Raw genomic sequence first — 24,299 nt, forward strand, 5'->3', positions numbered from 1 at the left:
GGTGTGATGTAGTTTCGGAATATAGGTGAGGTTTGGTTGGGTGAGTTCCAGAGCTGACAACCAGGAAAGAATTCTTGAGCCATCTTTGGTGCAAAATGGTGGTTTTACTAAAGCACGGGAACAGGACCTGTAGGCAGAAAGAGCTGCTGCCCCAGGGTTGTGAGGGGCTGCTGTTGATGTATTTGGGAGTTGGGGGGTAGGGGGAAAAGGGATGTTTTCAAAAGAACTTTCATATGTTAGAGAGGACCTACAGGATACTGGAGGCCTTTGCCATTGTCAAGTTAAGGTTGTTTTCCCCTCTTGCAAGGGATTAACTTTAAGACAGTTGGGGGCTTCCTGGAGAAAGTTACACATGTCCCATGGGGGTAAGGGAGGGAGACGGGGAGGTGGGGGGTGAATTGGGGGAGTGAGTGGAGGGGGTTGGGGGGGTGTAGGTTTGCAGGATGTTGGCTTGTGCAAAAGAGTTTGAAGAGCACTCTCATTTACACTTTGAAAAATACTGCATCAGAATGACCTGTGAGCAAGTTAAAACTGTAGAATATGGGACCTGATCCAGGAATGATAATGTACATGATAATAGCTGACATTTATTTAGTTCTGAATGCCAAGTGAAAGTGGCAGGTTCATTTCTACAAAACGTGTCAGTAGTGTTTGTCTTTCCGGAGGGCATGGCAGAGATCCTTTCCCCGTGGCTTACTGCCTGGCTTTAGTGGCCATAACTGGAGACTAAGGTTATAAAGGACACTTCCCTCACGTCTGAGCCTGCTCAGAGAGCTTGCTCCCCTCCCCAGCTACCCCTGCACCTGCAGAGTCAGCTGGTCTTTATAGACGCTGAGAGGAAGCTCACTCACACTCAGATCAGCTGTGGGGTGTCTGAAGGAGAGCGGGAAGGTGACTGTCTCTACCTGGAACAGAGATTCTGCCCTGTTGTGCTGTCCCTGGAGAACCGTCCACAACTTCTGTGTCTAGGGTATGAGCCAATCTTCCAGAACTCTAAGACTGGTCTCTGGGAGGTCAGCAAGAAAAGAGTGTAGTTTCTGTCTTACTTTATTTCTTAACTTTGCTATGGATCAGAAATTAAATAAATCAGTTACTGCAAAGGTCAAAGTCATTTAAAAAAATAGATGTGAATGGTTACAACCCTGATAAGATATATAGGACAAAGAACAGAAGGAAATAGAGCAAAATGCTTTGGTTGTCTTAAAGGGGTGGATTTTCCTTTGTTTCCTAAATTCTAAATGAATCCTAAATATAAACATGCTTCTATTGCCTTGACAAAATAGAAGTCTTTTCTAAATTATCCTCTCTGAGACAGGGTATATTAGGCACTCATGAATGGTACAAATGGAAGAGGAAATTTCTATATCTTACTAATAATAAGAATAATGAACTTTTTACATCGGCCAAGACATATAGAAGTGAACTAAATGCTATACATGGATTAAATAATTAAATTTTAATGCTTATTATAGAACTGTGAAGTAGATAATTCTTACTTTACTGGGGAGAACATTGTGGCTTATAAAAGTTACATGCTTTTCTCGGACTTTACAAAACTAGTCACTAGTTAGAGGAGCTGGTACTTGAACTCTGGCAGTAGGTTGCAGAACCAATATTTTGTGCTATTAAACTGACAGACCTGTCAGCTCACAGAATCCTGTCTCTTTTAAAGATAAATAAAGGAATATTTCTAAGAAATGGAGATTCACTTTGGAATGAATGGAAAGAAATTAATAGGGGATCTACAGCGATAATGAATGAATAAAATCTCTTAACATTGTGTTTTTAAGTTGTGAAGTATTTAACATAGTAGACACTCAAAGAAGTGTACGCATTTCAGATAAAATTGTCCTGTGGTATTACTTAAACTTCCTACACACCTGTCATGTTTTAGGCATCTGAAGTACATCAGTTGAGTCAAAACAAAAGTTCCTGCCTTCCAAGAGCTTGCATGGGGGTGGGGGGGTGGGAATAGTAGTGAATACAGATAATAAAGAACTGTGGTGGATACATTATATAGTATATTAGATGGTGATAAATGCTATGGGAAAGAAAAGCCAGATAGGGAGTACCGGGACTGTGGTGGAGGGTTGGTTACAATTTTAGTTAGAATGGTAAGGGCGGGACTCATTAGGAAGACACTGTTTGAGCAAAGATACAAGGCAAGGGAAAGAGATAAGGGAATGCTGGAGAAGGAAGGGCCAGTGTGAGGACTCTAAGTACAGGATGGGTATGATGTGGTCTGTGTAACTAGAGCAGTTAAGCCACCAGCCGGAAGAAAAGCTTTCTAGCCTGGGGTGTAAGGACCTCTAAGGGATCTGGGATAGAATTTAGGGGTTTATGAACTTGGATGAGAAAAGCATTTCATTTTTATCTTCAATTATAACATCTAAATGAAATTGAACATTCCTTTCCATCGTGAGCGTAGGTGAAAAACCTCTGTAACTCAATAGAACCTATGACCTTGTCAGCACTAGAAATCACAGGTGGTATCACATTACCTTATAGCTGTCGTGGATATCTTAAAGTATGGTTTTGTTCATCACCACATCACATCAAAATTATGTTGGTAATTAGGCCTACTACTCGATCTTATTATTTAATGTACTAATAAAGGAGTACATTTGTTATTGCATTACACTTAAAAATATACTTTACACATTAAAAAGTATTGTTCTGGGGGCGCCTGGGTGGCTCAGTGGGTTAAAGCCTCTGCCTTTGGCTCAGGTCATGGTCCCAGGGTTCTGGGATCGAGCCCCGCATCGGGCTCTCTGCTCGGCGGGGAGCCTGCTTCCCTTCCTCTCTCTCTACCTGCCTCTCTGCCTATTTGTGATCTCTGTCTGTCAAATAAATAAATAAAATCTTTAAAAAAATTATAAAAAAAAAAGTATTGTTCTGAGAAAGGGCCCATAGACTTTGCCAGCTGCCAAAGGGGTTCATGGCACACACACAAAAAGATAAAGGAACTCCTTATGTGCAACTCCGTTGGCCAGAGCAGGACATTGATTGACCCTGGCCTCTGTGCTGAGAATGGAATGGGGAGCTGGTAGAGAATTTTGAGCAGAGCAGGACGTGATTAACCTTGTGGTTTGCAAAAGTTCACTCTGGCTGCTGTGTTAAACTCCAGACTAAGACAAGAGTGAGACGGCAGGTAGACCCAGGGGGCCATTTACTGGGTTATCATGGTGATTCAGACAAGAGATTATACTTGTTCAGGAGATGGTAGCTTGGACTATGGTGGTCAGCAGTGGAGGCAATAAAAAGTAATGGAATTCTGGCTTTATTTTGGGAGGAAACCATCAGGATTTACCAATAGATTGGATGTGAGGAAGAACAGTCAGGGATGATGTCAGGGTTTTTGACTTGAGCAATGGAAGGATCCAGTTGTCATACTGGGGGAGAAGATAGGATAGTAGAGGGAAGATCTAGTGTTCGGGGTGTGTGTGTGTGTGTGTGTGTGTGTGTGTGTGTGTGTGTGTTTGGCATTGTTTCTGATGTTAACCTTGAGATGTTGACTGGCACGCACAAGGAAGTGTTAGCAGACATTTTGATAGGAGTATGGAATTGGGGAGAAGCTGTAGATATATATTGGGAGTCATTTGCTTGTATAAAACTCAGGCTGAATGAGATGCTGAGTGTAGATGGAAAAGGGGAACTAGGAGTGACCCTGGGGAACTCCAACAGGAAGAGATTGAAACCAAGAAGAAGAATCAGCAAAGTAAACTGAGAGGGGCTGTCTAGTGAGGTAGCAGGAAAACCAGAAGATCCTGGAATCTTGCATGCTAAGTGGAAAAAAAAAAAATATCAAGGAGAGAAGGAATGTGCCAAATGATAGAGCAAGTAAAGAAAGGAATGAGAATTGGCCACTGAATTTAGAGACATAGAGGATATTGGAGGTTATTGGCAGGGGAGGGAACAAAAGTCTAAACTGAAGTGGCTTGAAGAGAAAATGACAATTGGGGGGCAGTATATAGGCAATTTTTTGAGAAGTTTTGTTGCAAAAGAAACACAATTGGGGTAGTAGCTGATAGGGCACATGGGATTACAAGAAAGACTTCATTTTGTCTTAATTAGGATGGGAAAAATAATAGCATTTTTTCAGGCCAAAGAGAGAGTTCCAGTTCCCCAGAAAGGGGAACTTTGATGTAGGATGAGGAAAGCGTTGCTGGAGTGATTTCTAAGCATGTAAGTAGGGGAGCGGTCTTGTGTACTAGCAGAGGGGCTGGCTTCGATAGGAGTGTGGAAACCTCTCTTTAGTAATAGATACAAGGGCAGAGAATGTGGGTATCCGTGCTGCTAGGTGGGAGGATGTGGAAATTCTTGCAGTGGCTTCAGTTTTGCCAGTGAAGCAGAATGGAAAGTTAGCAGTTAAGAGTAAAGATGAAATAATATAATAACAGCTAAAAATATAGTCCTATGTGCCAAGCACTGTGCTAAGCACTGTGCAAACATTAACGCTCATCTTCACGAAAACCTTGTCAAGGAGGAATCTTTTACAGATGAGGAAATAAAGACACAAAGGTGAAATATTTTGACCCAGGTCCCACTACTTCTGAGTGGCAGAGCTAGAGTTCAACCCAGGCCTTCTGGATCTACAGTGTGCTTTCTCAATCACAGTGATGCCTATTGCTAGGTTGACCTCCCCCAAAATAGTACCCATTTCTCTTTCTTAACCAGTAACCTTCCTTGTCCTACAAAATGGAATATTGCACTACCTACCTCTAAGGACTGGAAAAAGATAAAATGCTTAGCACACTGCCTGGTTCATAGAAGATCGTCAGTAAATGTTGATACAATAGGTCTAGCAGCAGTAATTTTTTTGTTGATAGTGGTGAGGTCAATACTTCATGATTCTATTTATTGCTTTTCAGACATTAGGTTTAATGATTTAAAAGCATTTTTCAAGTGAGAGACAAAAACGGTGTCTTGAGCTTTGTTAATATTTCTTTGATTTCCAGCAAGGTTGAACACTTGTTAGGATGTTTATAAGACCTGGAAACAGCAACTCTGACTTTGGATTTCTATGACATCTGTTCCCACAGCAACTAGGGCAGTGAGCTATAAAGGGAATGCATGGGTTGACAAGCCTGGCCTCCAGCTTATTGCTTGTGAGAGCCAAAGGGGATGGAGCAGGCAGAGGTTGCATGGCTGGGTGCATATGGCTGCTTGTTCTGCTGTGGTTTCTCTATTGGGAACAGCCATGAATGTGGCTCTAGGAATCGCCTTCATGAAATGAAGCACATGATGACAATTGGAAGAGGGGAGGAATCAATGTTGCTGAAGAGGAGTGGATACAGTCATGGCCCCGGGGAGAAAACCTGTGGATGTATGAGAATGAGTTGGTGCTGTTTAGTTGGTGCCTTGAGCAATGGATTTCAGGAAGCCACTGATTAGGGTGGATCTCCTGGAGAGGACAGGTCTGAGTCAGATCTGCTCTGTGCGGTGTGACTCCTCTCTGAGGAAGTCCTCAGGCTGTACCAGCAACAGATACTCCATAATGCAGTCTCCTTCTGTAATGATGGCAGAAAGCTTAGGTTGGTGTATCATGATATTTTTTGTCCTCTTCAATGACTATCTCTTGAGCTGGGCTAGGGTTAATAGTGGATTCTATCACCAGGCTTTCTGGGTTCAAATCCTGGCTATATTCCTATGAACACAGGCAAGTAACTTAATCTGTGTCTTGGTTTCTTTATCTCTAATACGGGGGTAATAATAACAGAATCTCCCACTTAAAACTTCTATGAAGATTAAGTGGGTTAAAAATATATTTCACCTAATGTATGAGATGCATTTTCCAGTTCTGAAATTATGATGTATTTTACAGTTGATGACATTTTACAATTATTATTGGTAGCATTTTCTTCTTTCTTAGCAGTATGTAAATACTGATGAATCTTAGAATTGATAGGAGTCTTGTATTTGAGGAAATACGTGTATTAGTAAATCATTAAACATGGTTTGGTAACAGAAAATGCTATATAAGTCATTTATTTGGTTTTATAATCACAACCAGATCCTAATGATTCCACTAAACCCATAAGGATATCGCAAGGTCCTTATCCTTGTACTGTGAGAGCTCTCAAAAGCAAAACAAAAATTCAATTAACTCAGAATATCAACCCATAAAGAGTCACATGGTCTTTTAGTCCTTTGGGGCTCCAGGGATATTATCACATGACATTTAAGGCTGCTTTTCTTGTAATGCTCATCCCTTGACCTCCCAGGTCATACCCTCTACTTTCCCTTCATGACCATGTGGACGACCCATTTCAAATCCTGGCCTCCCCTCCCTTCCACTGGGATTCTTTGCCACTGTAGTCAGCTATGCTCTATATCCTAGACCTTATTTTTCCTCAAGAGAGATTTAATTTTGAAACTGAATTATAACATCTCCATTTTTGTCTACTACCTTCTGTCATTCCAGCTTTCCCTTCAGCTCTCCAAAAACAGAGATCCCTTCTCTTGCTCATGGGCTTGACTCCAAACATCTTTCTTCATGTATGTCAACCTCTCCTGCCTTCACTTCCTTCTTAGGGCATTGACATTCTCTCTCTTCTATCACATTCTTGGTGATGTCCTTGATTCCTTTATCTATCACCTTTACTAGCACCCATCTGACTAAACCCCAGCCCTGGAGAGACTCACATATTTGTTTCTTCCTACCTCTACTTGGACTGCAGAAGCTGTTGGAGGAAAGGATACAACTGACTGACTGTCCAGGCTCTGCCACTATGATTGTGGTCTCTGATGACAAGCAGGACCTCCATGATGTCCAGTAGCTCTGATACGTGTTCCTGGTCTGTGCCTTTCTGTTCACAGTAGCTGCTGCTGCAAATATTTTCCACCTCCTTCATAACCTCTGGTTCTTTTCCTCTGCCTTTATTCTGAATGTTTGACCTCATTTCAAAGTCATAATTAGGCTTCAACGTATGGTAGAAAGATATTAGAAGTAGTCAGGAAAGGGGTGCCTGGGTGGCCCAGTTGGTTAAGTGTCTGCCTTTGACTAGGGTCATGATCTTGAGGTGCTGGGATCGAACACCATGTTGGGTTTCTTGCTTGGTGGGGAGCCAGCTTCTCCCTCTGCCTGCTGCCCCCACTCCCCCGCTTATGCACTCTTGCTCTCTCTCTCAAATAAATAAAGAAATAAATAAAAATCTTAAAAAAAAAAAAAAGTCAGGAAACTTGTGTGCTCCTGAATAGCGATGACTTTTTTTGTTCCTCTCTCAGTCATAAAATGTATTTTTGCCTGCTGATTGAGATTCTCTATGCTATACAGTATGTGAGTCATTTTATTTGGGTATTAGTTTCTTCCTATGTACTTCGAGGGAGGGGGGCTAGCTTAAGTGACTTATAAGGGTCTATCTTTAAGATTCTGTGATTTTAACGATTCAAATTTTATATGTCTTTTAAAATTAGCTTTAATTTGCAAAACAGATAACTTCTGATGATGTCATTTCATTTCATTAGGTAAATCATGAAAATTCTCACTTGTCATAAAAACTAGGAAGTCGTGTTACCTTTTGTGATGGTAAATTTATCCTTTTTCTCTATTATTATTTTTGAATTTGTGAAAATTACTTCTTATGGTTTGACCTATCATTCTACTGAGAGGAAGGAGGAGAAACTAGAGGAGTGTCTTGTTTCTGTAAAAGTTAGTCAGGACTTGGCCTTGGGATGCCTGGGTGGTTCAGTTGGCTCAGCCTCTGACTCTTGGTTTTGGCTGGGTTCATGGTCTCAGGGTCATGAGATGAGCCCCGTGTAGAGCTCCATGCTCAGCACGAGTCTGCGAGAGAGTCTTTCCCCCTCCCTCTCCCTTCTCCTCTGCTCTTCCCCCAGCTGGGAGGCCTGGGCATGCACACATGTGAGTGCTCTCTCTCAAAAATAAATAAATAAATAAACAAACAAACAAACAAAAATCTTAAAAAAAAAAAAAAAAGACTTGGCCTTCAATCTCAGTGTGGGGCTTTGGGGAAAAAAGATGTGTTTCCTGACCAAGCCCTTACCCATGAGGGTGTGTTGGCTTTGCAACCCGGGGAGCTTTGCTGCCAGACTGAGCTAAGCATTGCTATGAAATGAGCTGATACCTTCTCATGCTGCCTGCTGGCACATTTCTAAATAATAATCTGGCAGGTTACGTTGGGATTTACCAGTTAAATGGGATCGCCTAAAAGATCTTGCCTTTCTTATGCATATTTTTTCCCCATCTGCAGTTCCATCCCTGTATTCCCAACTTTTGAGCGTTGTTTCTGGATGCTAGAATTTCAGGGAACTACAGCGCAGAAAAGAGCAAATCAGTGTCATAGCTTGTGGCTCAAAGCAGAGTTAGCTTTCATGGCCTCATTAGCTTGGATAGAGGAGAGCTTGGAGGTAGCAACCAATGGAAGAGCATACTTTTTACGGTCTAGAAATATGTGTCACTCTCTAGCCTTGCCAGACATCATTGTTTGGGTATAAACTCACAAATGCCATGGTTCTTGAGCTTGGCTGTATATTAGAATCACTTGGAGTGCTGTTAATCCTGGTGCCCAACATGCATCTCCTACCAATTAAATCTGTCTCTGGGCTGGGATCCATGCATAAGTAGTCTTTAAGCCACCTACATGCTAGGTGATTCTATTACATAGCCCCAGCTGAGAAGCACTGAGTACGGGGATTAAGTTCGTTGGTAGATGAAGAATTTTGGCATTCCCAAGTGAGCCAGTTGTATCTCCTGTTTATCTTTGCTGATTTTTACTTTAGTAACAATGCAGCAAGATCAGAGGCGGTCAGCTACACGTGACTGATTTTCCAAGATGTGTTACAACCTCTGAGTAGTGACTATATCTTGCCTGTGAATCAGTGTCGGCTTCTCTTCATATGGCTGTTGTCCGTGGTATTCCAAAGTCTCTAGAAGAAGAGAAAGTGGCTGATGTGTGTATTTGGGTGTATATATCTTGTCTGTGTTTTAATAAGTATGTCATTTTTTGTTCTTTTGTTCTTTGAAAACATGGTAATCGACTTCATCAAACTTTTGGTGAAAAATTATCTGAAAAGATAAGATTACTTGGGGGAAAACAAAACTAAAACTAACATTGTGAAACTAAAACAGTACCCAGAAGATCTTTAAAAAGACACGCTAAACAGAAATTTCTAGAACCAGTGTTTCTGGCTGTTGACAAGGCTGGCATGCCAGTTTCCACTCGTGCACACACACGTTCTCCCAGTAGTTATATAATCCTGGCCTTTTGAAAACAGTTCCCATTAAGAGTGCTTAGAAATCCTCAAGTAGGGTCTCCAGGTAAAATATAGGTTGTCCAGTTAAATGCGAACTTCAGAAAAACAGTGAATAATTACTTAGTATAAATAGGTCTTAAATATTACATGAGACACATTAAAAAAAGTTATCTGTTGTTTATCTGAAGTTCACATCTGAGTATCCTGTATTTTTATTTTCTAAATTTGGCAACTCCATGGAGGTGGGGCTAGATGGAGGACCAGAGCACTGTCTAGTTTTCCTGGGCTGGGTCTCCTTGATGTGACCTTGCCTGTCACCATATTCCTGCAGAGAAGCTGCGACTGAGCTGTGTAACCCAAACTCTTACTCTGCTGTCCTCCTGTATGTCTGATAGGTTTTCCCATCTTTGGTGTTAGGACTGAGAGATGTAGGCTTTGAAAAGAACCCCCCCCCACACACACACACACACATCAGTGCTCAAATTCTGAATGGTAGAAGCTATGTGAGTTAAGACCCTTCCGGGCAGTAAGCCCTGTGGCAGGTGCAATGTGATGTATTTGAGTACTTTTCCACCATTTGGGAGATGCAAGTGCCCGGTCTCCCTTAGAAACCTGGGCAGGTAGCCTGGCCCCCTGGGTACTTGTCTGGCCTGGTTTACTAGAAAATTCCACTCTCAATCAAGTTAAAGCTGGCTGGCTTTCACCTGCCTCTCCAGAGACTGACCTTCACCTCCCTCTCTTGAGGTTCGTTTTGTTGGCTTTAAATAAAGGGCTCTGTCAGTTGAGTGGAGACACAAGCTGGAACTTCTCCCAAAGTTTTCCATCAAGTCAACAAATGCTTATATGTGCCACCTGGAGAAAGAGAAAGAGAGACAGAGACAGAGAGAGAGAGAGAGAGAAAGAAAGGAAGTGTGCGTGTGTGTGTATGTGTGTGTGTTTCCTTTTACTAGTTCTTTGTATATTCAATTCTGTTTAAGGGAGGCAATTTTTCTTCCTGACTATAAAGCTAAAACAAGCCTTATGTGTGCATAGACTATACTGTGAAATTTTGGAGATAGCCACTTTCATTTATAGAAGACAATCCTGAATCCTGAATCATTCAAACTAATAGAAAAATACGAAAAAGTATATATTTGTATACCATCTGTATCTAAACATTTTGCCATAATTTCTTCAGACTTTTAAAAGCTAGTGTTGAACCCAAAAAACAGATAATTATCTCAAAAAATGGGCAGAAGACATGAACAGACACTTCTTCAAAGAAGACATACACATGGCTAACAGACACATGAAAAAAAAGTCCATCACCATTAGTTATCAGGGAAATTCAAATCAAAACCACACTGAGATACCACCTTACACCAGTTCGAATGGCCAAAATTAGCAAGACAGGAAACAACGTGTGTTAGAGAGGATGTGGAGAAAGGGGAACCCTCTTACACTGTTGGTGGGAATGCAAGTTGGTGCAGCCACTTTGGAGAACAGTGCGGGGATTCCTCAAGAAATTAAAAATAGAGCTACCCCATGACCCTGCAATTGCTCTCCTGGGTATTTACCCCAAAGATACAGATGTAGTGAAAAGAAGGGCCATCTGTACCCCAATGTTCAAGCAGCGATGGCCACAATCACCAAACTGTGGAAAGAGCCAAGATGCCCTTCAACAGATGAACGGATAAAGATGTGGTCCATATATACAATGGAGTATTACTCAGCCATCACAAAGGATGAATACCCAGCTTTTGCATCAATATGGACAGGACTGGAGGAGATTATACTGAGTGAAATAAGTCAAGCAGAGAAAGTCAATTAGGTTTCACTTACTTGTGGAGTATAAGGAGTAACGTGGAGGACATTAGGAGAAGGAAAGGAAAAGTGAGTTGGGGTAAATTGGAGGGGGAGAGGAAGCATGAGACACTCTGGACTCTGAGAAACAAACTGAGGGTTCTGGAGAAGAAGGGGGTGGAGAGATGGGTGAGCCTCGTGGTGGGTATTGTGGAGGGCACGTATTGCTTGGAGCACTGGGTGTGGTGCATAAACAATGAATCTTGGAACACTGAAAAAAAAATAATGTAAAAAAAAAAACCAACAACAACAGTGTCGAGGCCCCTTTTATAATCCTCCTTAATCCAGTTTCCTGGTTTATCTTCCTAGAGATAGCTACTTTCCCAGTGTTGGTATGGGGGCCATTACAATACAGAACTATAGGAGATGCTGTTCACAATTTGGTATATTTGTGTGTTCCCAGGCAATGTGTAGCTAAATTTTGACAATTATATTATTGTAAATTATACCAGTTTTGTCTCTTCCTTTCTAATTCTTACATCCTATTTCTTTCTTCCTTGTCCCTGACCTCTAGCATAATGTAGGGAAATAAGGGTGACAATGGGCCTTCTTAATCTTGCTTCCGGAAGTTTTCATTATTATATTTGAAGTTTGCTGAAAATTCTTGATAGATGTCATGAATTTGATTCCCTTATATTCTAAATTAATGAAGAGTTGTTGTTTTTTTCCTTTTAAAATCAAGAATGAATTTAAGCTTTATTAAGATATGTTATTGTGTCATTCTGTATTGTTTTGAGATTTTGAGATATGGTTTTTCTCCTTTAGTATATTGTGGTAGATATTACTGATAAATTTTCAGATATATAACTCTTGCAATCTTAGAATAAACTTTGCATAGTTGCATGATTTATTTTCACAAATTACTGAACTAGCTTTGCTAATTTTTGAGTTTATTTTTAGTCTATCCTTTTTTTGTTTTTAATTGCATTATAGAAAGGAAACATGGTCTATATGATAGCATTACTTAGAAATTTTTAAAGACATTTTCAATATGAATGATCAATTTTTGCAAATATATCTGCCTGAAAAGGATGCATATCGTCGATTTGTTGGGTTCTGTGTTATATATAATCAGGGCTGTTAATGGTATCAGTTTGTGTTTTTCTTTGTTTTATTTATCAATTTGTGATAGAGGGATATTACTTATCTCCTATTTTACTTAGTTCTGTCAGTTTTTACGTTATATTTTTTAAGGTTTTGCTTTATATATCTTAATGTTAGTTGCATTCAAGGTCATGATTATTTTTTAAAGATTTTACTTATTTATTTGAGAGAGAGAGAGAGAGAGAGAGAGCAACAGAGAGCATGAGCAGGGAGGAGAGGGAGATGCAGGGAGCCTTATGGAACTCTGTCCCAGGACCCTGGGATCATGACCTGACCCAAAGGCAGATGCTTAGTAGACTCAGCCACCCAGGCATCCCTTTTCAAGGCCATTATTATACCCACTATGTAACTTAAGAGATAAAACATTACAAATGCATTTGAAGCATTTTGTATGCCCTTTACCATCCCCTTAGGTGAAATTGTTTATTAATCCTCTGTACTTCTTGTATAAAATCCCCAGATAATATATAAAATGGTTATGTGTCTATAAAAATGGCATCCTACCATGTGTATTTTTTTGTAACCTTTTCTCTCAGAATTATTTGTTAGATAACCTGTGTCAGTATGTATAGCTCTAGTTCATTCATTTTAATGTCAGCACAGTATCACTTTGCATACATCACTCAATATTTGCTCATCTGTATTGTTTATAGAAATTTAATTTTTCCCATTTTTCATGGTTTAGGAACATTGCTTTTGTAAATGTTCTTTTTAACACTTGTGTTCATATGTGAATACTTCACTGGGGTGAACTCGAGGTAGAATTTTTGGTTTTATTGATGTATACCTGTAAATTTAATATTGACAAAATGATCTTTAGAGTGACTGTGGCAATTAATATGCCCATCAACAGTGTGTGGAATTCTCATTCTTCATTCTCACAGGAGTTAGTATTAGCAGACTTTTTAACAATTCCAAATCTGCTGTGTGTGACATAGTCTCCCACTGTAGTTTTAATTTGCATTGTCTGGAAGACAAGTGAGTTTATCCTTGTTTATTAGCAAATAATGAATGAGTCATTGGAGCTCCTCTTCCATGAATTTACTGTCCATTTGCTTTTTTTTTTTTTTTTAATTGGTTGCATCTCTTCTTATTTCTTTCTGGCACTCGTTTGTCCTGGATGCCAATCTTTTATCAGTCATATGCTTTGTAAATGTCTTATTTATATATATAGCTTATTGCTTTCTATTGACTTTAATACAACCAAATTTTAAAAAAATGTTTTCCTCTTCTAAAGAAATTTTTTTTTCTGAACCCCAATTTCATAAAGATACTCTAAGTTTCTTCCAAGGTTTTTTTCTCTCATGCTTTTCACATTTAGATTTTTAATCCACTGGAACTGTTCCTTGTGTATGGTTTGAAGTATGAACACTTCTTATATTTTAATTTAGAAGTAATCTATCCTTTCCCCACAAGTTTCAGTATGCCCTCCAATCACACATCCAGTTTCCATATGTGAGTGCGTCTATTTAGAGGCTTTATTTCCTATTTTATATGGTCTAATTTGTTGTCTCTGTACGAATGCCAGAATTCCTCAATTGTGACTTTTTTTTTTATCATCCTTGTCTTGTTCCATGCTGCATTTTTAGTTATTCAGTATTATCTTTTATTCACAAATTATTTCCTCTACTATGCCAGTTTATCCAGCTTTCAAAATTTAATCTCAATGAGTATACTTTACATGTATAATATTTATAAATTCTTTAGTTATTTATATTCTTTTTTTTTAATAGTGTGCCGTGACTGTCACTATTTACAATAGTCGTTATTTATCTTGGTGAAGATTCTCAACATGACTAGAATACTTGTAAAATGTTTAAAATTTAAAATTTGTTTTGTATGATTTCACATGCCAAACTTTGGTCTTGTTGCCTATGTTGACACTTAACCTTCTTCACATGTACTGGCGGCTTGGTTTAAAGGGTCTTGATCTTGCTTTAAGAGAAAAAAAAAGAAGAAGAAAAGTCTTCCCTCTCCCTTTACACATGTCTATTTTGCAGTCAGTCTCACCTGGTCCTTGCAAGTCCCAAGATCAGAGGCTGGGCTTACTTACCAATGGTGTTTGGGGTTCTGTGTCCGAGGGGTGATATGGATGTTGCGTATCTCTTCACTGGGGACAGGAGTGGGCAGGGTTTGGAGTTCGGTCTTAATCCCTGTCTGTATCCTCTAGGTCAGGCCCCAGACAGCAGTTGGCAGCAACTTCTTACTTATTCCCTTTATCTGGGAACCCCTCCCCTCTCCTTTTTCCTTTCCTTTCTTTTTTTCCTTAAAGATTTATTTACTTGAGAGAGGCCCCAAGCATAGTGAGGAGGGCCAGAGGGAGAAGGAGAGAGAGAATCCCAAGCAGACTCCATGCTGAGCCTGGAGCCCGAGGTGGGGCTCCAACTCAGCACCCAAGCAGAAACCAAGAGTAAGACATGTAACCAGCATTGCCACCTAGACGCCCCTCTCCTTTTTTCTTTTTTCGTAGCAGCAAGCCTAGCCCTGGTTTTCTGCCCCACAGGGGGCCCTTTCAGCACCCCTCCCCCACCCCTGGTTCCTTGGCAGAAACCTAACTCCAGGCTGGAACTGGGGCACAGCAGGCCCAGAGCTTTGGGTCCAAAACACCGCTTGGCTCTTCTGTCCCATTTATGTTTCTCCAGAATGTTATTCTCTTTTGCTTCTTGCTGGTGACTTCTAACTTTCTTACTTTATATTTTAGATTTCATTATTTAGCAGGTTTAGGAGGGAGTAAAAAATGTGAACCTGTAACAACTGGAGATCTATTGGGTCACTTAACTTTTTCAAAACGTAGTTGGAAATATCCCTTAGTTGTTCCAATTTGTCTCCTATCATTACCACATTCACACTAGTCCGTCTTTGATAGTAAAGAAGTGTTCATTTCATAGGTCTGGTCCACCCTCCTCTCTCCCCACCTCCCCATCCCTACGGAACCCTTCAGGTGTTACTGTGTCACTAGTAGCAAGTTTCAAGTTTAAATATGAAGTGTCGTGACTGCCACCTAATGGCAGTCATCGGGTACTTTCAGCCATAACCTAAATTTTATTCTGACAAATGTGTGCCTCTGTTTCTTGGCTTTTAAAGGCTACACGATGGAAAGGGAAACGTACATCTTAGGGAGCTTATGTTCCTGGAGTTCTAAACTGTTTAGCATTTCCCCTTTAACAGGATGGAAAATAAGGGTGACAGAAGAGGAACCCATGAAAAGGCTAGTTATCTAGCACCGGCAGCTAGAATTTGATTGAATGGATGTTGTCCCCATGGTAAGCTGTTTGTCACATGGGGCCTGGTCCTGAATATTTACCTTGGGCATCGGGGTAAAGTCAAAGACACATAGCCATGAATTTGCTGACCTTTGTACCTATTTTATATAATTACCTCAGGACACGAAAACTCAATTGCTGAGTATTAAAGGAGATGCATACCTTGATCATCTCCGCTCCCCACTCCCTTTCAATTTATCCTCTTCCCTAAGCCCTTTTCTGTCTATATTGGTGAGTGAGACTCCATCTCTGTTATTTAAAACCTCTAAAATGGTATGAATCTCCACATAGTAGGCTTGGCTGGGAACTCAGCATATTTATCAGCTGTTACTGCAATAATGCCATGTCACAAACCATACTTTAAATCTAGTAGTTTTCAATAGCAAACATTTATTTACGTAGTCACCAAGGTCATTTGTGGTTCAGCTGACCCCGGCTGGGCTGTCTCAAACTGTGCACAGACTGGACTTGGCTGCTGACCATGGCTAGGGTGTAGGTCTGCCCTGGGGGACCCAGTCTGACCGACCAGTGGCTGCCTAGGGTACATTCTTCTTTTGTGAAGGAGCAGGAGTGAAGGAGGCAAGCCAAACTGCGCAAGCAAATTTAAATCCTTTATGTCATGTCCGTTTGCACTGCACCAGCCAAAGCCAAAAGTCCTAGGAGGGACTGTGTACCCCAAGCAGAAGGAGGGGAGTGGAAGTGGAAGAATTATTTGCTGAGCAGTGTTCCAGCCTTTGACTGCTCCATACAAAATAATTGAAGGAAGTCAAATCTTTTTTTAAGAAAACAAAAGTGTAGTGTGTTAATAAGTGTAAGTGCAGGGAGCTTCTAAGACATTTCAAGGAGGTGCACCTTGAGAAGCCCTTTAGGGTGGAAATGAGTGCTGTTCATTTTCTCATACCCACTGCCTAGTACGTAGCCTGCCTTGTGAAGATAGTAAACACATGAATGAAAGAGCTACCAAGTTTAGTGAGAAACTGGTGGGCTTAGAGAGTTGGAATATTTTCCCCATCTTTTAATATTGGCATTTTTATATTTCTGCCTCAGAAAATCCTAAATATTTTTAACCAAGGAGAGAGACTGAAAGATAAAGTCCTAAACTCATGGGATTTCTAATCGTGTATTTTTCTGATAATGGAAACCAGTCCTCTCCTTTTTATACACCTATAGAACAAAATAATAGCGACATTCACTGATTATTCACTTAACTTCTATATGGCCTCATCCTTTTTGTTTTGCTTAAAGATTTTACTTAATTACTTATTTGAGAGAGAGAGGACACAAGTGGAAGGGAGGGGCGAAAGCAGAAGCAGACTCCCCACGGAGCATGGAGCCTGACACGGGGCTTAAACCCAGGACCCTGAGATCATGACCCGAGCCAAAGGCAGTTGCATAACCGACTGAGACACACAAGCATCCTTTTTGAAGAGTCAGGATGGGTCTCTATCCACATTAGATCCAGACACTAAGATTGACAACTACATACATACACCACACACAAAAGTGGGTATGAGGTTTATTTACTAAAATAATGAGACTTCTGGGGATGGCAGGATAGGTCTCTGAAGCTGTCTAGAAAATGCCTTTAAAGAGGAGAGGAAGGAGACTGGCTTGGGGTTTGATGGTGTTAATGGGATAATGTTGGGCTGAGGGTCCCTGCTTGTGGGCAGTGGCTCATGGGGTTCCAATGTCCTACTTAGCATCAAAGCCTTTGTATTTAAATTGTCCAGATGTGGGACAGAGGGGAAGAGGGAGAGGTGTTAGCAGCAGTCCAACATCAGAAGAAATAGTTGGGCTCCCACACTTATACTGTGATTGTTGAAGGCCCACTGATAAAGAGGTGTATTGTATTGACATTTCTGGTGGTGGACTTGCTGGCAGCTGTTGACTTTGACCATACTCCACTTTTTCTCTGGACTTCACTGACTTTGGATCTTCCTCACTTGTTGTTAATGGATATCAAAGCAGCCTCCCTTCCCCAAACTACATTGTTTATAGGTACTTGGTGAGGAATCTGATCTAGAGGACCTACTGGGTACCAAGAGCAGCCTGTACACTTCGCCCTCATAAGCATGCTAAATATGAGAGCTCAGGGGCACCTGGGTGGCTCAGTCGGTTAAACGTCCGACTCTTGATTTCAGCTCAGGTTCTGATCTCAGGGTCATGAGATCAAGCCCCACATCAGACTCTGTGCTCAGTGTGGAGCCTGTGAGAGATTCCCTGTCCCTCTGCCCCTCCCACCACTTGAGTGCTATCTCTTTTTCTCTCTGGAGCAAATAAAATAAATCTTAAAAATAAATATGAGAGCCCAAACTTGATTTTATTCTTAGGTGTTGAAGTAAATTGTGATTTTGCCTTCTATGACCAGCACTATTTCATTAATGTTAGAGATTAGTTGGAGACATTTTCTGCATTTGTAACTTTGTTTGAATGTATATTCATCTGTCAGTAATGACTCTGTTTTCCTGAATGACATCTCTTATGTACCAGCTCCATGATTTGGAGCATATATTTATACATTCTTACTATTTAAAAATTTTTAAATTTTTTTGGGTTGTATAGGGCTTTTTGCATGAATAAATTGACCTTATCTTCAAAAGCACTAACTGGTTCTCAAACTTTAGAATGTATCATAATCACTTAGGAGCCATATTAAAGCATCCTCCAAGTTTTTTCTTAAGCCTGGAGTGACCCTGAGAATTAGCATTTCTAAGAAGTTCCAGGTGTTCTTTAGTTTCAGGGACTAAACTTTGACCAACCCTATCTTACAACAGTGATACTCATGAGGTCATGGGTTTTATGCGCTAGTTTGATTTTTTTTCCTCTAATATACATTAAAATAAATATTCAACTGTTAAAATAAAGTCCAGCTGTCTATAACCAAAAAGAAAAAAAAAATGACCTCACTGGTGTGCCCACAAAGCTGTGGAAATACTGACTGGGTATTCTCCAAATTTAATTCGGAGGAAGGATCCCTTGCCTTTAAGATTGAAAGTATGAGCTAAACCTGTGTGAAGCAATGTGAGGAAATGGGTAAAGCCAATGAAAGGCAAAGGTAGTACAAATTAGAATCCACCCGCAGGAAGAGAGCCACGGTTTTCATCTGTTAGGGAAATCAGGAATTCTCTAATTCCCCAACTGTGTGCATAATCCATATCTGCCAGTGGGGTGTGTGTGTATGTGTGTGTGTGTGTGTAGGGGAGGGGCTTGGAATGTGTGTGAGACAGTATAAATGAAAACCAGATACAACCACAAACTGGTGACTTTGTTCTGGAAGTCCGCATAGAGAAAATAGATGGATCATAGTCACATAACTTGATGGGACCAGCCATTGTCGCTCAAACTCTCCATGTTAACCCCAGGCTCATGGATCTCCTTGGGATTAATAATACCCCGGACCCCTTTACCGAGTTTACTAGAGATTCTACTGATTGGGTGAAGCCAGCAACTTTTAAGTGCCTAGGAACTTGGAGTTTCAGTTATACCCGAAACTTACCCAAGCATAAGAACAGCAGTAGTGGGGCACCTGGGTGGCTCAGTGGGTTAAGCCTCTGCCTTCGGCCCGGGTCGTGATCTCAGGGTCCTGGGATCGAGCCCCGCATCGGGCTCTCTGCTCGGCAGGGAGCCTGCTTCCCCCTCTCTCTCTGCCTGCCTCTCTGCCTACTTGTCATCTTTCTCTCTCAAATTAAAAAAAAAAAAAAAAAAAAAAGAACAGCAGTAGCAAACAAGCGACAAACTCTACAGGGTAAAAATCACAAGCTCTTTGGGCCTGAATGAATTTGTTGGCGCTTAACCAGCTTGTGTCCCGGGGAAATTTGTTCAGCCTGTGTACCTCGGTTTCCTTACCTGTAAAGTAAGGTGATACCGCATGCACCTTGTAGGTATGATATGAGGAGGGCACATGTTAATCTCTGTAACGTGCCTAGAACAGTTCCTGAGATTTAGCACTCAGTGTTCTCTGGATCTGTGTATAATTAAGAGAAACCAAGTCAGTGTGAACTGTGGCTCTGGTACTGCATGCCTCCCCATGTTAGTGAGATCAACTTCAATGCTGCTCTTGGTGAATTGAAAGACACAAGGCTCTAATGATACCTGGCAGAAAGGCTGTTTTGTTGTTGTGAGCTGATAGAAAAAAAGGGAAGATTTGTACTACAAAAGGGGTATGTACCAATTAGATTAAGTACTTTACTAGAAAGAGTTTTATTTTTAGGGAGGAAAGTTCTTACATATTTCTCCCAAAATGTTGAATCTTGCCAGTCAGGATTGTTTTCCTATTTCTGTCTTTTCATAGAATATGTTCTTTTCTTCTTCTTCTCCTTCTTTTTTAAGATTTTATTTATTTATTTGAGAGAGAGAGAAAGAGAGAGAGCAGGCAGAGTGGCAGGCAGAGAGAGGGAGAAGCAGACTCCCCACTGAGCAGGGAGCTCGATGCAAGGTTTTGATCCCAGGACCCTGGGATCGTGACCTGAGCAAAAGACGGGCACTTAACTGGCTGAGACACCCACATTCCCCATTATGTATTTTTCTTGTCAGAGAGAGAGAGTGTGCACAGGCAGGCAGAGTGGCAAGCAGAGGCAGAGGGAGAAGCAACCTCCCCACTGAGCAAGGAGCCCAATGTCGGACCTGATCCCAGAACGCTGGGATCATGACCTATAACTGAAGGCAGCTGCTTAACCGACTGAGCCGCCCAGGAATCCCCCAATATGTAATTTTCTTAAGAGATATTCTTAAGTTTCTTTTCTGGGGGCTAGACTAATTGAATTTATTTGTTAATTTCCCCTGGGGCTGATGTAGCTTCAAAGTGGTCTGCCCTTTTCAAGCCCTGATACTCAAAAGTCTTGATTTCTCCTTTTCACACATTATTCCCAGAGCTCCTGAACACCAGGGTGAAATTCTCTTTTTAACAAACAAAAGCATCCTTGGTCTTGAATTGAGACCCCTGTCCATGAGACAGGGCTCTCCTCTTGGATTTGCAAACTTAGAAAACATGGAAGGAGAGGACTACCAGTAACAAGACATACTTGGAAACCACCAGCCTAGCTTAGACCCACTGTTCTGTAACCTTAATATTTCTTAGCGTTCTCTTGTGACCTTCCACCAGTGAAGGCATTAACTTCTCCCTTCTACACATTGCCTGCAGATTCCATCTTGTCGTCCTTCTCAGTAATGGGGATGTGTCTTTGTTACACTGGGACCATGGGCAAAAATATTTGAAGAAGAGATGAATCATGATTTGCTGGGTGTTAGTTATCCAATGGTCTCCTTCATCAATCTGTAAGTTAGTCATAACGCTATCTGTCACACCCTTACGGGTACAATTTACACAAAATGAATCATCTCAAAATGCAGCCTATGTGTAATTTCTTTTTTTTTTTCTATGTGTAATTTCTATTTAGAATTTAAGTGTTATTTCCAAGGATCATCCGTTTTGTAAGAAGGTTGGTTTAGCTACAATTTGCCTGCTTTGTAAAGGCGTGCAATTGATTTTTGATTATTTTTTTCTTACATTTTAATGTTAGGTGTACAAAAAGAAAATGACATAAGACACACAGAAGTTAAAGAATAATTTTTCATTGAAAACTAATATGATGCCACCTTGCTCAATCATAATCCAACTCAGTTTGTCTTCTCCTGGATCCCACCATTATCCTGACTTTTGTTACTATTATTTGCTTTCCTTTTGTCGTTTTTTTTTTTTCCACTTGTGCAGAGCCAGGATAAGGATTGTTGCATAGAGAGGTATGAGTAGCTTCAACTTTATTAGAAAAATGCCAAACACTTTTCAAAGTGATTGTACCAGTTTGTACTCCTGCCACAGTTGTGTGAGCAGACCACGTCTCGGCAGCTTCACCAGCACTCCATTTTATCAGACTTTCAGTACTCCCGATTACTGATGAGAATGAGCCCCTTTGAATGTAATTACTTGCATGTTGCCTTTTTAGAGTGCCCACTGAACTTTTTTTACCCATTTTTCATTTTCTGCAGTTTTGTAGGAAATACACATGTGAGCGCACGCACGCACACACACACACAAGATCTTTGATTATTTAAGTGTATTTTCCCAATCTGTGGCCTTGTCTTTTCCCTCTTTTTATGGCATATTGTGATGAAAAGAAGCTCTTTATTTTAATGTAGTCAAATTTATCAGTTTTCTTTCCTTTATGTGTAATGCTTTTTGACACTTAAATTTTTTTCTTAAGCTGAAATTATAAAAATATTATGCTGTATTGTCATATTAAGCATTTGTAGTTTTGCTTTTTCTTTTCTTTTTTTTTTTCCTTTTTTTTTTTAATTTTATTTATTTGAGAGAGAGAGAGACCATGAGAGGGGAGAGGTCAGAGGGAGAAGCAGACTCCCCACCAAGCAGGGAGCCTGATGTGGGACTCGATCCTGGGACTCCAGGATCATGACCTGAGCCGAAGGCAGTTGCTTAACCAACTGAGCCACCCAGTTGCCCCTGCTTTTTCAATTTAGCTTTTAATCAACTTAAAATAGGTTATTGTCTGGTATAAAGTTGGGATCCAGTTTTCATTTTTCCCTATACATATCCACATTTCCCAATCAATAATTATTAGAAAAACCATTCTTAGTATAAACAAAGATCTTCCATAATACTTCTGTCCTCTAAAGTGACCATGAATTCACTGTGTCTTTCTGGACCCTTTATTCTATTATCTGTTATCCCTCTTTCAGTACTCTGCTATTTTAATTATGTTGTGATAATTAGAAATAATTCTTATTAAATGGGAAGGCAAGTTATCTTTATATTTTAATGTTTCTTGGCTCTTATTGGCTTTTTGCACATTTGTGCTTCAATATATATTTTAGAATGAACTTCTTATTCAAAAGAAACCCCCAAACCCTTAAAAATGTTTAACAGGATTGCACTGAATCAATAGATCAACTTGGGAAAATTAACATCTTTACAATATTGAGTCTTATCAAAAACATGGCTTACTCTTTGTCTCTTTCTTGGTAATACATTTCAACATAATGTTTCTGTTTTTCTCATGAGGTCTTAAAATTTTATGAGGTTTTTCTAAGTACTTTGTGTTTTTAGGGGTACTGTAAATGTTTTCTTTTTGAAACTGTTGCTGGTATCAGGATTTTTATATACTGATTTAAAGATTTTTTTAAATTTTTATTTATTTGACAGAGAGAGAGAGATCACAAGTAGGCAGAGAGGCAGGCAGAGAGAGAGAGAGAGAGGAGGAAGCAGGCTTCCCGCTGAGCAGAGAGCCCGACGTGGGGCTTGATCCCAGGACCCTGGGATCATGACCTGAGCCGAAGGCAGAGGCTTTAACTCACTGAGCCACCCAGGCACCCCTATATATTTTATATTTTATATAAGCACCCCTATATTTTATATAGGCACCCCTATATTTTATATCCAGCAACTTCACTAACTCATATGTTAATTTCAATGTTATCTGCAGTCAGTCTTCTGGATTTTTCTAAGTACATGTTCATAGTGAATAATAGCTTAATTTTTTCCTTTATTCTTATATATAAATGTGTGTACACACCCATGTTTTCTTTTTTCTTATCCTATTGCATCCACTAGTACTCTTAGGAAAATAACGAATAGAAATAGTAGTAACAGACGTTCTTGAGTTAGGCTGAGTCTCCTACGGAAAATACTTAAAAGTAAAATATTTGATGTAGATTTTTAAAAAATTAACTTACTGTAAAATTAACCTTTTCTTTTTGGTGCACAGTTCCATGAGTTTTAACTTGTGTGCAAATTCATGAACCACCACAGTAATCAGGATAGAGAAAGGTTATATCACCCCCAAATTCCTGTGTGCTGCTGCTTTGTAGTCAAAAACTAGCACCCCCCCAACCTCTGGCCACTGCTAATCTGATCTATTTTTATCCCTATGGTTTTGTCTTTTTCTGAACGTCATATAAATGGAATAAAACAACAATTCTCAAATGGAATAAAACAACAAAGTCTCAACTTCTGAGACTTTTTCACTCTGCATGTTTGAGACTGATTTATATTCACATATGTATCCATAAAAATTCCTTAGTATTGCTGAGTAGTAGTCCATTCTATAGATCTACCACAATTTGTTTATGCCTTCACTCTTGAATTATATATATTTTCTAGCTCTGCAATTTATTCATCTTTCATAAATAAGAAAGCTGCTTAACTTCTTTATGCATCAACATCTTCATCATTAAGGGGGTCATGTGCCAACATGATAGGGTTATTGGGGGAGGAAAAAATGAGTCAACATATAGGAAGTACTTAAATAATGCCTAATATGTAGTAAATGCTCAGCAAATACGATCCATATCATTGTCTCCAATATTAGTAAAGATTTTGAGGTAGAAAAAGACTTGACAAGTTCAAGGAATAGCAGGAAAGCCAGAGTGTCTGGTCTGTAATGAAGAAGGCAAAGACAGGGAGAGGCATGTAGGAACCAGATTGTGAAGGACATTATGGGCTTCAGCAAGAGTTGGGATTTCACTCTAAGTGCATTGGAAAGCTCGGGCTGAGACATACTCTGGTTTATGACTTTCCTGGGTAATTCAGACTGCTGTTAGAAGAATGGGTATGGTGGTGGTGTTAAGTGTCAAAGCAGGTGACCTTTCTAGGTTATTGCAGAGGTCGAGGAGCAGATTACAGTGGCTTGGACCATAGTGGTGTTTCCTGAGTGTGGGGATGGTGAGAAGTGGTTTGAGTCAAGGTATGGTTTGGATGTAAAATTCACAGAACTTGCTGTCAGATTACCAGCTCACTGTAACACATTCCCCATAAGAGCAGCAGTGTGACCCTTGATAATAACAACAATGCTCCAGTCCTCTTGTGGCTTTAGCAAAGATTTCGTTCATCTAGTTTTGAATCGACATCTGAGTTTTCATGCCTGA

At 40.2% G+C, this 24,299-nt stretch overlaps 1 protein-coding gene across 2 annotated transcripts in view; it reads left to right on the plus strand.

The window, feature by feature from the left end:
* The window catches only part of FMN1 (formin 1), a gene marked incomplete at its 5' end in the record, with an annotated part of 364,844 nt that overhangs the window by 116,280 nt on the left and 224,265 nt on the right, over positions 1–24,299 (plus strand). The window lies entirely within an intron of this gene.

The sequence above is a fragment of the Martes martes genome, assembly GCF_963455335.1.
Source record: "Martes martes genome assembly, chromosome: 7".
Classification (NCBI taxonomy): Eukaryota; Metazoa; Chordata; class Mammalia; order Carnivora; family Mustelidae; genus Martes; species Martes martes.